The following is a 16,176-nucleotide window of genomic DNA, read 5'->3' as shown; positions in this document are numbered from 1 at the left end:
GTAACCCATCATTTTAGAGGAAGTAATTGCTTCTCATGGTATGAAACAAAGTCCATGTCAGTGCTGTATTGCCCAGTGCTGGGCCATAAATATGGTAAAAACGAAAAACAGTGGAGGCCAGTGTCAGCCACAATGGAGCTTTTGGGCCTGTGCCAAGTGCTGATATGGGATCCACGTTTCTCCTTTCCTTCCTGTGAAATTATCCATTCTTCCTGCAGGTTCACTTCAAGCAAGAGTTCAGTGAAACAGAGAGTGAGAAGCAATCTGCTGCTGCACAGATCTATCTCCCCCCCTGCCCCTTAGGGCAGTTCAAGTATCAGATCAACCAGGAATGGTGGGTGCTTACACCAGGCTGCTTAGCAGCCATTCTGTAAGCATCTTATCTATTCTTATTATCTACATAATCTTTACATAAATGTTTCCAGAACATTTGATCAGTTTTTCCAGAATTGCACAAGACCCTATTTCCAGTTTCTAGTAAAGGCTTCCATGAAATCAGGTTAATTCAAGTAAGAACACCTGTTTTTCTTCCATGTATTCTCTCTCTCATTCAGTTTTCAAAGAACACTTTGATCCTCAAGACATTTCTGCCAATTCTCTTGTACTGAATCTGCGCATGGGTGCATACAAGAAGTCTAGGGCTACTGTTTCTTTAAATGAACTGCTGGCAAATGCTTTGATCTGTGAAAAGAACAGAAGTTTGCAGAAAAGCCAAGTGAGGGGAGGAGAAAGAGAAGAGGAATAATAAATCCAAGTGGTTGCAAAAGGGATTGCAATGGTGTTTCATTTGTCCAGGCTAGTTTAGAGAAACCTGGGCAGTTTCTGATTCAGAAATGTAAGAAAGTGAAAAACTGTAAGTATCCAGAGTTTTTAAAAAGATGAAACTTGAAGCAGCTGTGGAATATACTCTGTTTTTGCTGGGATCTTGTATTGAATTCATGTGTTTTCTGAGAAATAAAGTGACTTCAGCCAAAACCTGTAATTTACCAGACTAACATCCTGTAGAGAGATAGTTTAGTTTTTAAAGCGACAATTACTAAGCTAAGAAAAGAAAATGCTGTTCGATGCATTTATATTGGCTTGTCTAATTATATATAGCATTCATTTTTTCTTAACAGTAGGCTTTTTACTTCTGAAAAATACCATTGGGTGTGCCCCTGTCTGTATTTAATGTTGAAAGCATAGAATTTCCACATGTGGTATCATTTATTTGTTTCAAAAGTAACAAAAACAAATGTAGTGTCGAATAAACTTGAAAAGAAATCCTGTTCCAGATAAAGAAATAGGGGGCACACCTTTTCAACACTGAATGTGCATACTGGTTTTTAAGTGCTTCTTTATATTCACATTTTTGTGATGCCTCTACACCGTTTGGCATGATGTTATTTTCTTGGACACCAGGCAAGATATGAAACGGAAAACAGGAGGGCAAAAAAATGTGGATTGAAAACTCGATGATGGAAAATAAATTTAGGTATGATCTCTTTTACGAGGATTCTTTTCCCCTAATGATGTTTTATTCAGTGATATCAGCTACTAAATCCTAATGTTCTAAGCCACTAGTCCTTTCCTAGTGAGATATATGCAATGCAAACTATGATAGTTTTCCAATCCTGTCTTCTCAGACTCCTCTTGTAGTGTATAATGAGGGGGTAGTGGTGTGAACAATGGGGGCTAACCTAGGAGTACTAGACGAGTATGAAGGAAGTAATGGTTCCATATACCTTGCTTTGGGCCGGCTGACAGTGTAACCCAAGTTGTTTGTGAATATGGCATGTAGATTTGTTTTTGGAGATGCTTGAGCTCCCCCTTGCTCACCTCAGGAAAATGTAGAACTGGCCTAAGTTCTGCCACCAAGAATCTGGAAGAACTTGGATGGCTTTCAAAGAGGATTAGGCAAATTAAAGGCGGATAATGCTATCAATGGCTATTAGCCACAACAGCTATGTCCTACCTCACTGTCAGAGGCAGTAAGTGCTGTTGTGCTCAGGTCCTGCTTTTGGCAGGCCACTGTGAGAACAGGATGCTGGACTAGATGGGCCATTGGCAGTGCACGCAGCAGCAGAAAAACAGCAGAGAGAAAGGTAGGTGAAGCAGGGGGATGGTGGGTGGATCGGAAGCTCCTGTCCTGCGATCTGCAGCTGGTTCCATGGATCATGGAAGGGGAGCAGAAGGGCCTAGGGCAGGCTCGGGCCGGTCCTGCTAAACACATACATACAGAGGTAGTAGAATAATTCTTTTTATCCATAAGATAGCAATGGTGGTCACTCCGCTGGTAAGGGAGGTGGGGAGGGAGGCAGGGCCACTACTCAGATCTTTGCACGTCAAACCAAGTGCAACCCCCTCCCCCCCCCACTCAGCCAGCCAGCATAATCTCTCTCACTTAACCACCTCCCAGACCCTGCTCTGCCACCAACTAAGGGACACTCACTCAAGCAAACATTTTCCCCTGAGATGCAAAAAAGTTAAAATACTGCAAATGCAGCACAGTGTCATGGCCCCGTCAGAGGACTCATCAGATGAGGGTGACTCGGGAGTAACAGCAGCAGACCCAGAAGCAGCAGACCCAGAAGGAGAAACAGAGGAAACTTCTGAGAACCCAGCTCCTTCTCCCCTTCAGCTGCAGAGCACCCCAAACACAGCTGAAGCCAGACACAGACAGGGAACAGGATACTCCCCCCTCACCTGCAGAACGTAGACAGCAGAAGGTCAGGCAGAAAAGGGGCAGGCCTGTCCACTTAAGGCCAAAACACTGATGGCTCACACCTGCTGACAAACCTGCTCCTTAAAAGACAAACCTTGGTTTCAGTTTGTTGCTGACTACAACATCAGGTGTGGCTTTGTGGGTTTCTAGTTTCCCTGAACCTTATCTTGGACTGACCCCTTGGCAATTGAACCCGGACCTCTACTGACCTTGTTTCTGGACTTCTGGCTTGGCACATAAGTTTGGAAAGGGCCTTGCCCTTATCATGCTTCATCCTTGTTAGCCTGGCAGATTTACAACCAGACTGCCAGCTAAGGACTTTCCTGCCCTGGTAAATACCCAGGAATTTCCAGCCCCCACCGGCACTGCTGTCTCAGTGCAGAGCTGACACACAGTAGCCAGAGATGGTGGGGGAGGCCACTTTGTGTGACAAGTACAAACACAGTACGCACGCACGCACACACACAGAGTCTTTCATCTTTCACCTCCACAGTTCTTGATTTCCATTCTGCTGCTGCCTCCTTCTCCTTTATCCATGTTCTTGTCCTCTGGCTCCTTTTTCTGTCTACTCCATTCTTCTCCATAACCGTCCATTTTTTTAAACAATTGTTTTCTCCACTCCACCCCATCTCACTGTCCATCTCCTCCCTCGTCGCCTCCTACCCACCCACAGAGCATGAGGGAAGAGTGACGCTGCACAGAAGCCCAGTTTGAGGCACAAGATTTTCATCCACTAATCAGAGGAGCAGAAGATTTGCCCTGCTCCCTCCCCCCGTAGGTAATGCCCCAAAGTAATGCTGGAAACATTACAATTACTCCACAAGAGTAATACAATTACTCCTAGTTCTATTATAATCAAAATGTAAAGGATTTACCCACTCGTTCCTCAAAAAGTAATGAATTACACGCAATTTGTTATTTGTAACTGATTACTTCCAAGCTCTGGGTGTGAGGAACTTTTGGCCTTCCAGGTTTTGCTCCCATTAACCCTGGCCATTGACAACTCCCATTAACCCTGGCCATAGACCATGCTTGTTGGGCTGATAGGGACTGTAGTTCAGCAACATCTGGAGGGCCAAAGGTTCCCCTCACCTGCATTAAACCATACTTAAAAATTAACTATGGTCCAATGCTACATGTGAACCAGGCCAAGAACAGTGCATTCCTATACATATCTACTCAGAAGAAAGTCCCACTGTGTTCAGTGAGACTTAGTCCCAAGGAAGTAGGTACTATGTAGGGTTGTAGTGTGAAAAAAATATGCTTCAGTGATACAGCAAAATGTGAAGTACTTCTGAAGAAAACATTTGTAACATACTACGGATTGTAAATATATTTGTACTCTTTTTTTAGTCCAAAATTTCATTTTGAAATCATTGAATCCCATGGTATACTTGACAGTTTTCCAACCTTTTCTGTGATTAAATTCCATTTACAGATTTTTCTAGTACATCATGTATGGCATTTTCATTTGGGTGTGATGCTTCCTCCATTACAGGCCTTTGGACAGAAAAGTGTTCGTATTTATCTTGCTCTTTAAAAGTGCTCAGCTCCTTCTCTCTGGGCTAGTTTAACCTTACCAGGACCTTTAATTATGCTTCTCCTCCTCTAACTGACCACTATAAAAATTCAAGCCCTTGCCACAAATCTGTAAAAATGTTTCCACTGCAATGGGAGACAAAAATAGAATAATTCTATGTCTTTTTGGATGAATGCCTAGTTGAAACTATGCAGTGTTTGACTGACAGGAAGATGTAGTCTTTGCTGAAAGTGTTTTTTTTCTTCGTCAATGCACCGCATTTAGTCTTTAAGAATATACAAGCAAGTGAAGGAAGAGAGGATTTACACTGGTTAGCTGCTGTTGTTCACTGTTTCTTTTGTCTGATTTCAGTGGCTTATCATTCAATCAGCTTATCTTTTTGACTTCCTCGTATTCAAGGAGCACATCACATAATTGAGTGAGTATTTACTTGTTTGGTTTTGAGCGGAGCAACTACTTTAGTTCCTTAAAGTTCTTTTTTTAATGTACAGCTGGATAGAATATAAAACACCACTAGTGGTCTTGGCAGGAAATCTGTTAACTCTAGAGGATTCTAGCTGACATAAAAGCAAATATCTCAATTGTTTTTAGACATTTTCAATGAAAACACTACTTTCTATGTAGCCAAAAAGCAGAAGTGAGTATAAAAAGTTGTTGTTAAAAAGTTTTGAGTGTGTCTTCCCTGGAGTCTTCTGCTTTACAGCTACTCTCAGTGTCTGCCTACGCTCTAGTCACTAGTGGTAGCAGAAGATGTATGCATAAGAAACATAGGAAAACAAACTGGTAAATTAAGAGAACAAAGCAAAAAAAAAAGTATTTACTGGTGAGTTGTAGATTGAAAAACAAAAGAATATTACAGTGATGCATCAAAAGTCATAGTTTTCTAACGGATGTATAAGACTAAATGTCCACTAGGATATATCAGTCTTCCTGGAAAATTTGCTTCACTTTAATGAATAGGTTTAGCTAATTTTAATTGTAAATGCTGTCCTATCTATGTGTCTGTCTATCTTGGTATAGATGGTCATAAGATTTTTAAAATGTTTGTAGCCCATTTCTCTATGTTGCTATTTTTATATTTGTTTGTTTCTCCATTTATATCATGGCAACTTCATCAGCAAGAAAAACAACCACCACCTATTGTTAAGGGGAAATTTTCTGAGGTTACATATATGGCATATCCTAGAAGTTGCTGACATGTTATGATTCAAAAACAAATAAACAGGGGGGAAGCCTTGAATGAATGGGAAAGAATAGTACTGATAACTCTTGTGGAAGTTGAAGAAGAAAAGTGAGAAGCTCAGTCCTATGTGCATTAATGGGAATCAACATTGCCCTCCCTTCCCCCTCCTGCTTTGCACTGTTGCTGTTGTAAAACATGAAGGAGAAGAAGAAGAAGGGGAGAGAAGAGGGAGAGGGAGAGATCGCAAGCACAGGCAGAATGGCTATACAGTGTCTCTTAATAACCAGTTCTGGTCCCATTCCATTCCATTAAGACACAGGTCTGCCATCTTTCCTTGTCCTATATGCAAGCAGAAAAGAAGGGTGACTAGGAACTAGGGTACAGATGGGAAACCTATGGCCCTGGGCTTCAACTCCGTCAGCCCCAGCCAGCATTATTATTATTATTAATCAGATTGATTAGTTGCTTGATACCCGGTCCCCAAGTGATTTACGTAATGTTAAAACAAAAGCAAATCAAACACATGATAAAAACATAACAAGAAACAAGTACAAAACAATAGCAAAAGCACGCCCATGCAGGCACAGGAAGATGTGGCAGCATATTAAAACACAACATCATCTTAATCTATCAAATGCCTGGGAGAAAAGGTACGTCTTTATCTGGTGCCGAAAAGATGGCCAGGAATGAGTTGTAGTCCAACAACATCTGGAGAGCCACAGGTTCTCCATTCCTGCCCTAAAGGAAACAGGACAGAGTGAGGCAGCTACTTCGGGTATCAGATGCTTGGGGAGGGGAGAGCATTGAGGTGTTGGGGTTCAGGAGTGTGTATGTGATGCAGCCTGCCCTGCACTCCTTAAGCTAGCCTGACACCCTCAGGTAAGGCACAGGCCGCTGTTCTGTTGCCAGGGCTGACACTGAGCCAGTATGGTGAAGTGGTTAAGAGTGTCAGACTTGGACCTGGGAGATCAGAGTTCAAATTGCCACTCTGCCATGAAGCTTGCTGGGTGACCTTGGGCCAGTTACTGTCTCTCAGCCTAACCTACCTCACAGGAATGGTGTGAGGATAAAATTGGGAGAGGGAGAATCATGCTTGTAAGCTGCCTTGAGCTCCTTGCGGAAAAGGTGGGATATAAATGTAGCAATAAATAAAAAGTGTTGAAGAAAATGTCTACTGCCACCAGTTTGGTTGTTTTCTCTCTATGGAAGAATGTCCTCCTTCTTCTTAGGCAGCAAAAAGTTTGGGCCAGCTCCCGATCATGGTTCCCGCTCCCTTGCAGTAGTTTACATGACTGCAGGCCCTTCTCTTCCTCTGTAGTTTTAAAGGGGTAAGGGAGGCATATGTGTGTGTGGATGGGGTGTGTGTCAGGGTGCTTCCAGATGGGGCCTTAATATTGTAGATGGGTCATTCAAATATCGCAAATGGTTCATGAGTTGCAGTGGGTTTTTTTAGGGGGGGGGTTATTGGATTTTTCACGGAAAGGGTAAATCCAGATTCTGTGTGTGTGTGTGGGATGGGCTGGCATTTAGATGCTGATGACATCGTGCGGGTGCTGCAAACAACGTGCATGCATGAGGAGCATTCAACTCACAACAAACTCTTTAGAGTGGGAATGTGAGTAGTATGTGAATGGGAGGGGTGAGTGGTGTGTGTGCGTTTATGTGCACGAGAAATATGGTTGAATGGGTGAGTACGTGTGAAAGTGAGGAATGACTATGTAGAAAAGTTATTGCACCCACATCTGTGCATTTTTGTGGAGTTCTCTTTATAATATCTACAGTGGTGCTATCTCTTCCCAATTCTTTGTTCCCAAGCCAAGTTTATCTGCAAACCAGATGCCCAGAGAGGCATGAGGAGCCCTTTGAATCTACATGTGGACCAGATCCAGTTACCAGTCCTCTAAGAAAAAGCTAGGTAGCTAGTGATCCAGTTTGCACATAACTCTAAGCCAGACCATGAGAGTGAGCAAACATGCAGGTTCCTGGAGAGATCATGGACATTTTTTCCTCTTCCACTCTTGCTTCCTCTGTGTTGCTGTGAGGTAAGCCATGGTTTGGCTTAGCATTATGTCTGAACCCATTTGTCTCACTCCAGATTAACCATGAGCCCAGATTCTGATGTAATGCCAAGCTAAGCCATGGCTTAGTTTACAGCAGTGTAGCAGCAGCAGGATTGTAGGAGGAACAAAGTGGCTGTGATCATCTCTCTGGGAACCTGCTTGTTTGGCTGTTCATGCTAAGTCATGGTTTGACTGAGCATTCCATGTGAACTGGGGCAGTGACTTCAGTGGGCTTGCTGATGGACTGTCAATCATGTATTCAAAAACCTTTAGCACTTCCTTATTTTATCTCTACTATAGAGCTCTCCAAATATCTTTTATGTATCATCATGTTCTTAATATGTATAAACCCTAAGTGTCTGAGTGTGTGAATTAGGGATGGGAGAGAAATTCAATTTAATTAGCATTTAAAGGTGAACCTACCCAATTCACACAGTCCGAAACAATATATGAACTGAACACAGCCATCCTTTGAAATTTGCACTTCTCTGAATTTGGCAACGCGACTCTTTAGTCAAGTAGTGTGCACAGAAGTATAAATACTAATGTAAAGTGTGCATAAAATGCATTTATTAGCAAAAATAACATGCCAAAATATGTTACCTTAGGCAAAATTGCTTTGCAAAAATGTATGCATTAGTCAAAGTTGCATGGAAATATTAGGAGAAATTCGTACTAAAATGCTGATGAATTTTTATAAGGACTAGTGTTTGTTTGTTTTTAAATTGCAACCTGATGTAGAAATGTGGAGAAGTGAACTTAAGAATGGAAAAAATGAGAAGCGGAGAGAAAATGAAATGGACAGATTTGCCCATCCCTAGGAATGTATATTGAATTGCATACGAGTCAGTTCTTAGTTAGCTGGTTGTGGGTACATGCAGCAGATGTATGTTGGAGACTCCATGGCTCTCGTCTTCAGCTCACCAAACTTATATCCTCCCCTTCCTTTAAGGAAAGTTTACAATTATCTTCAAGAGCTTGAATTGGGAGAAATCATCACCAACCAAATTTGTCTGAAATAACTTCTCATATTTACCTAGGTCTCTGGAAGGATGAAATTGGCCAAGAGGTGTTTACATTTGAAGTGAAGACCCCAATGCTGTAAGGGATACCTGTGTTAATCATGGGATGGGATATGTCTAGTAGAGGGGTATTCAAATGTTCTGCTTCTCTGGCCCATTTGAGAGGATTAAAAACTACTGAGGCCCATCAGTCACGAAATGGCAGTGGAAGATTAAACCACTAACAACATGGAGGTGGATGGAGAAAGATATTAGTATAATTGGCAGGCAATTATGGATATCATTTTCTATTGCTATCTAATCCTGCTTCAGAAATTGCTAAATTTTCTTGTAGTTAATTTCTTCATGGCTAAGTACAGACATTAACTCTGAAGGTAGTATGACCTAATCTTGTAATTTTTATTTTATAAATTTATATTCATTTATAAAATGATTGTAGATTGTGTTTCTGAACATAACCCAAAGTGGCATACATCTCATGTTAGGCAGAATTTGATGATCCAAAGGTTCAACAATAAAAAGTGGAGAAGCCTTTTTATACTTTCCCTCCCTGCACCAAAGTATTTTTATTCATCTCCTGTATGGCGCCTGGTGCCTTCTCTGTCATCTTTTCGGCGCCAGGTAAAACCCACCTCTTCACCCAGGCATTTTAAAGTATTTAAGCTTTTAATCTTATTTTTTTAGTTTTCTTTCACTTTGTTTATATAATGTTTATATTGTCTGCGCAATACACACTTGCTGTATTTTAAATATTGTGGTTTTATCATGTTGTACACCGCCCTGGGAGCTGCTAGCTATAGGGCGGTTTAGAAATGCAACTAAATAAATAAATAAATAAATAATAAATAATTTCTTCTCCTCTTCTCCTTTCACACTTTTGTACCCTATTCCTATCCCAAACTCCCAATTTCTTTCACCCCTCCTGTCAGTTTCTTTTCCATTTATTTTTTCTTTCTGTAATAGTTTCAGTCTCTTATTCCCTTCCTCTTTATTTCATCATCATCATTACAAATATTTATTTCTCCTTCTAATTTCCTTCAATGCCACCTCTGGCACTTTCCTCTTGAAGGAGGAGAAGAGGCTTCCTGACTTGGCAGCTGGCAAAAGAAGGAGTGGGGTGTGCATGCTTGTCAGAAATGGAGGGACCAGGAGGCTCAGCAGCAGCCCTGAGGGCTTCTCCTCTTCCTCTCTTTCCTTTCATCCCTTCCAAGTCTGTATGCTACTCTTGCCTTGCTCTCTAACCAGCTCCTGCTCCCATGCATGCCAATGCACTGCACATGTGGAGACCTGCTTCAGCTAGCATCTGCCCAGCCGAAAGGCTGCTGCAGAACCAGGAGGTGTGCTATGGTGCTGAGGCCTACTGGTGGTCCCCAGCTCACAGTTTGAGAAACATTGGTCTAGTCTGTGCAAGGATTATATGTTTGAATATCCCAGTGGGTTTTTTGCCATAAAAATACAATCCTAAGCATACTTGTTTGTGAGAAAGTCAATTTGTTCTTAGATGGACTTATGTGCTCCATCTTATGCACTGTTTGAGATGTGTCTCCTGGTTCACTTGCAGACTTCCATATGTGTGCACTTTCCACTTTCAAGGTGCTGCTAGTAGCCAGAAGTGAGTGATTGTTACCATACATTCTCCTAGTAAACATAGAATTGTAGAATAATAGAGGTGGAAGAATCATTCCAGACAGATGGCTGTCCAGTGCCTCTTGAATGCCTTGTTGGAGAGCTCACCACCTCTCTAGGTAATTGGTTCCATTGTCATACTGTTCTAACAGTTAGGAAGTTTTTCCTGATGTTCAGCTAAAATGTGGCTTCCTGTAATTTGAGCCCATTATTCATTTAGAGTAGAGACCTTCTGGCCTCCAGTCTTTCAAAAGAATTCATTGCACTGTACAAATAAGTTATAAAAATTAAGACTGCTAGTGCTATTGTATTCCTAACCAGCAGCTGTGAAATAGACCTTATGTCATTTGTTATATGGGTAAATCACAGTGACAAAGTGAATTTGGCCTACAGCTTTTTAGGACTGGTGTGGCCATGGCTAGTTACTCTAGAAATAATTTGAGAGCTAAAAAGGAAAAATAAATCAGACCTATTTTGATCTTCTGGAAGCTCTTTCCTTAATAAACTTAAACTACACTTAAATTACACTCAAAGAGTCTGTGGTCTTAATCTTGCAATTTCACTGTATGTCTTTCTGCTTTTTATTAATCTGTTAAGAATTGGGGATATTAGCATACCTACTTCATTATAACATGTAGATGCTGAAATTAATATATCTGAAATTAATATACTTGTTATGACCCATAGACCATCACAGGTTTCGTTTGCATCTATCACGAGCACATTATTTGATTTGTTAGCAGACAGCTCAAATTTTAATAAGAAACAATCACTGTATTGTTTTGGAGTGCCTAGAAAGAAGGTTGCTAAATAATAGAAATGAATCCTGAAACAATATCGAAATATGGCAGTAAAAACAAAAACCCAGCAGAGTCTTTGGTGCTGAATTGTGTAGAGGGCTTTGTTGCCGTTGATAACAAAAGTGGAATTGAGATGTGAGCATATTTGAGATTGTATGAAAACATTCCATTGTATGTTTCCATGGCTGCATATTGGCAACCTGTACAATAACAGGCTATGTGCATTGATACAGTCTGCCCTCTGTTCAGGAAAACTCTTCCTCCCTCCCTTATAACTGTGGAAAGAAATGAAGTGTAATGCATAAATGAGAAAAGTCGTTGAGAGCTTGACTCGTGATCTTAACTGAGTAAAGACTGTTTTTCTACGGAGCGGCCATGTTTCATATGATAACTGTGGTCGATGATATTCCTCTTTACCATCATTTAGTGATGATGTAACTCAGGAACGGGAAACCTGTGGCTAGCCATTGTTGGACTTCATCTCCTATCAGCCCCTGCCAGCTGTTAAGGCTGATGGCAGTTGCAGTCCAGGAGCATTTAGAAGGCTACAGGTTCCCCTTTCCTGGTGAAATAATGTAGGAGTTGGTGTCTCAACTGAATGGCCAGTTGCACAAAGACCCTATTAGCAATTCCTCACCTCTCTTTAAGCAAGGGAAATCTCACAAAGGGGCCTCCAAATGATCAGACACTTGTGTGAAGGCCTCTGGTTATAGGTTGCCACTTCTGTGGTACATGGGAATGGTGTGTAGTCCACCATGCAGAGGTCTCAGCTAATATATAAATATGCATATGAAATGAGGATCAATAGAGATATGGCCTAGAAAAAAATGGGAAATATGGGGGAAAGTTTTCCCCATTTCCCCTCTCCACAGGAATTCTTTTTAAAATTGTAACAGAAAAATGAAAAATGGAGGAAATATTTCTCTTTTGGAATGAGTTCCTTTTTAAGATAAAGGTTTACTCACTCAAAATATGTAGAATAAAGAATTTTATGCAAGACAATCTACAGCATTAGAAACTGGTAATTCCTGTGTATATTGTGTGTAGGGGACAACAGAAAAATAGATGAAGGGGGCTGCAGAGGGAATGGGGAATCAATGAAAATTGCCTTCTCCTCTCTTTCCAGACATGAAAGCCTCTGTTTTGATCAGATTACCTCCCTGGTAGACTGTGAGCATGCTGTGCAGGGCCGGCCCCAGGCATGCCAGGGCCCTTGCGTACCAGCCTGCCCTGGGCCCCTCCACGATCTGCGGAACTTAAGCATCCGCGGACCGCAAGACAGCAGCTTCCGCACTGCCCGCCATCCCCCTGCTATCCCCACGCTTCACCTACCTTTCAGTTGTTTTTTGTGGCACGCACAGGTTTGCCATCAATGAAGATGGTGGCCGAGGTTTCCCTAAGGGGCTGAAGCCTCTGCTGCCACCTTTGTTGATGGCAGCAATGCGTGCATGTAGCATGCATGCGTCCCATCAGCCAAGATAGCAGTAGAGGCTTCAGCCCCTTAAGGAAACCTCGATCACCATCATGGCAAGTCTGAGTGCCGCAGAAAACAACAGAAATATAGGTAAAGCGGGGGGATAGCGGTCCGTGGATGCTTCCGCTGATCGCGGAAGGAGAGCAGAAGGCCCCCTGTAGCTCCAGGGGCCCTCGGGCCAGTGCCCCACCTGGCCGCCCTTTAGAACCAGCCCTGATGCTATAATATATCTGGACTTCAGCAAAGCTTTTGACAAACTGCCACATGATATTCTGATTAGCAAACTAGCTGAATGTGGGCTGGATGGAACAATTGTCAGGTGGATCCACATTTGGCTAAAGAGTCATACTCAAAGAGTGCTTATCCATGGTTCCTTCTCAAAGTGGGGGGAGGTAATGAGAGGGGTATCACAGGGTTTGGTCCTGGCCCCAGTGCTCTTCAACATTTTTATTAATGACTTGGATGAGGAGGTGCAGGGAATGCTTATCAAATTTGCAGGTGATACAAAATTGGGAGGGATAGCTAATACCCTGGAAGACAGAAACAAAATTCAAAAGGAACTTGACAGGCTGGAGCACTGGGCTGAAAACAGCAAAATTAAATTTAACAGGGAGCAAAGTTCTTCACCTAGGAAAAGAAACCAAATGCACAGTTATTAAGATGGAGCATACTTGGCTCAGAAATACTACATGCGAGAAGGATCTTGGGATTGTTGTTGATCACAAGCTGAATATGAGCCAACAGTGTGATGTGGCTGCAAAAAAAAGGCAAATGCTATTTTAGGTTGCATTAATAGAAGTATAGTTTCCAAATCTTGTGAAGTACTAGTTCTCCTCTATTCGACACTGGTTATCTTGAATACTGTGTCCAATTCTGGACACCACACTTTAAGAAGGATGGAGACAAAGTGGAATGTTCAGAGGAGAACAACAAGGAAGATCAGGGTACTTGAAACAAAGCCCCTTGAGGAGAGACTGAAAGAACTGGGCATATTTAGCCTTGAGGAGAGAAGAATGAGAGGAGATATGATAGCAATCTTCCAGTACTTGAAAGGTTGTCACACAGGAGAGCCAGGATCTCTTCTTGATCATCCCAGGGTACAGGACATGGAATAACGGGCTCAAGTTACAGGAAGTCAGATTTTGACTGAACATCAGAAAAAACTTCCTAACTGTTAGAGCAGTAGAACAATGGAACCAATGACCTAGAGACGTGGTGGGCTCTCCAACACTGGAGGCATTCAAGAGGCAGTTGGACAGCCACCTGCCGGATATGATTCAGCTTGGATTCCTACATTGAGCAGAGGGTTGGACTTGATGGCCTTATAGCTCCCTTCCAACTCTACTATTCTATGATACCATGTTGGATAAAAGAACCTTTAATCAGTGGAGGAACACAACTGGATAAAACCCTATGCTTGAAAAACAAAAAACGATCTGGGGAGAGCCAGGTTCATTGGTGGAAAGAATTAAAGATTAAATCTTGTAGAGGAATAGTCAGCATGGTAACTTGTGGAGGGGGAGTACTGTTTTGCAAATCTTTTAAGAACACAAGAAGAGACTGCTAGATCAGTCCAATGGGCCTTCTAGTCCTGGATCCTGTTCTCACAGTGGACATCCAGATGCCTATGGGAAGCCTATAAGCTTTCTTCCCCCCCCCCTTTCTTTTCTTTTTTCTTTCAACTTCTATGATGCCCTTCAATCAAAGTTCCCAGGGTAGTTTATATAAAAAAGAAAAATAGTCTGAGAGTGTCATGGAGTGATCTCGTGGACTTCCAGAATGCTTTTGATGAGGACTCTGGACCTCTTCAGGTTCAGTAACTGGTTACAGAACAAGGATCACAAGGTAGAAGCGAACAGGCAGTTTTTGCAATGGAGAGGGGTAAGCAGTGAGGTTTCCCCAAAATCTTTATTTGGGCTGCTCCTGGAGTCAGGACTGAGGTGGTCAAGTTTGCAGGAGACATCAAATTATTCAGGATGATGAAAACCCAAACCCTCTGTGAAGACTTCCTAAACTGCGTGAAGCGGGCACAAGATGTTTAATTCCAATTTCAACAAAAAATAACAATATCACTTATTTCTACTTATAAATCACTCCCAGAAATTAGGAAGTGGCAAATCCTGAAGATGTAAACTTGCACAAGCAATATGTGGCCTGCATTGTATGTATTCAGAAGAGCACATAACAAATTTGTATACAAATTCTAAACAGATAAAGAACTGGGAAAGGAATCAATAGGAAACACCAATACTTTCCCTTTTCAAGGCCATCAAACAAAAAGATAAGTGTGTGTGTGTGTGTTTTGGTTTAACGATTTTCTCCTTTTTTCCTGTCTAGCTTCATTTAATTCCTTCGTTTCTCTGACCTGTACCATTTGTGCCTTGCTTACTGGAATCCTCTAGGGAGGATCAGTATCGGGTCTAATAAGCTTGCTGTTACTTTACACCAAGTGGCAAGTAAATGTTTCATCTGTTAAATTGGCAGATAGAAAATGTATTTTCCCCCTAGAAGAAAGAGGACAATGGAAAAATATGATTGCTTTGATGCGACTGAGAGCAGATAAAATGGATGCAGATGTAAGTGTCTTCAGTGAACATTGTCTTATAGGAGACTTTTCTCATTCTTTATTTAGCTGTTTGTACTGAAATGTGATCAGATGAACACTGCATGGTCCACTTGCAAATAATGCAGGTTGTAGGCTGTGAAATTCTTAAAACTTTAAGTCCTTGACTACAGCACATAAAAAGTTTGTTGTGAATTGAAGTCCTGCGGCAAAATAGTATGTTATCAGCCATGCAAGAACATGTAACTCTAGGCTATTCTTTAGGTTTCAATTCTTCTCTTTGTTAATTTTGGGCTCAATTCTGCTCTTTAATCCTAAATTAGTGCCAGTGGACATTCGTGGTTTCTGCTTATTTCTTTATTTTTATGTGCTTTAACTTCATATGCATGACTGCATTTCACTGGTTTCATTTACTGGTTAAATTCTTTTTTATGAATGTAAAGTTTAAAAGGAAGCTCTTTTTCTTGGTTTACACAGGGTGTCCGTTCATGTTTCAGTAAGGGAGAGGCAAAGTGATTTTGGTGGGGCATACAAGGGTCCCGACAAAGGTCAACAGTCTGTTGTCAATATATTCAAAAATAAATTGTCAAAGGGCAAGTGGTTTTAAGACCATTTCATGTCATTACTTTCCTTATACCTTAATAACCAGAAGGACAGGTGCTTCTGAGAAATAATTGCATATGATTGAAAACATCTGTGAGGGGCTGCCTCACAAGCCATCCTTACTGAGTGTGTTATTGAATTCAAAATAAAATTTGTGAGAATCCGAATCCAGGATTCACTATAAATTTAGTAAAGTGCAACATTCTGAATTCCCCCAAATGCTACCAAACTATGCAAATGAGCCAGATTTGGGAGACTTGGTAGGAATACTACGAGTATAGTCCAGCCCAGAAACGGGACTTCATTACATCTATGATGGGAATGAGATAATTCTTTGAATCCAGGAAATGGGAAGCTGCCTTGATGCATCTTGCTGAGTACTGTCTACGCAGGCTGACTGTGGGCCTCCAGATATTCAGACAGGAATCTATCCAAGCCCTTTGCAGAGACCTTCTGCATGAGGGGGTCTGACCAAGTGGATCCAGGGTGTGGTCAACACATAATTGTGAGAGGGAGTGGTTCCAGCCACCTTGAAAGAGGCGGTGATCTGACCACTCCTGAAAAAGCCCACCCTGGATCCATTGGTTTGTGACAACCACCG

At 41.7% G+C, this 16,176-nt stretch overlaps 1 protein-coding gene across 1 annotated transcript in view; it reads left to right on the top strand.

Moving 5' to 3' along the window:
* The first annotated feature begins 711 nt into the window (after positions 1–711).
* Positions 712–16,176, top strand: part of INSC (INSC spindle orientation adaptor protein) — a 250,036-nt gene continuing 234,571 nt past the window's right edge. Inside the window, exons 1-2 of the mRNA XM_061610294.1 lie at positions 712–853; positions 4,596–4,662. The gene's annotated coding sequence lies outside the window, so the exon portion shown is untranslated. The remainder of the gene's footprint in view (positions 854–4,595; positions 4,663–16,176) is intronic.

Source organism: Rhineura floridana, chromosome 2, assembly GCF_030035675.1.
Source record: "Rhineura floridana isolate rRhiFlo1 chromosome 2, rRhiFlo1.hap2, whole genome shotgun sequence".
In the NCBI taxonomy this organism is placed as follows: Eukaryota; Metazoa; Chordata; class Lepidosauria; order Squamata; family Rhineuridae; genus Rhineura; species Rhineura floridana.
This window is presented reverse-complemented; position numbering and strand designations above follow the sequence as displayed.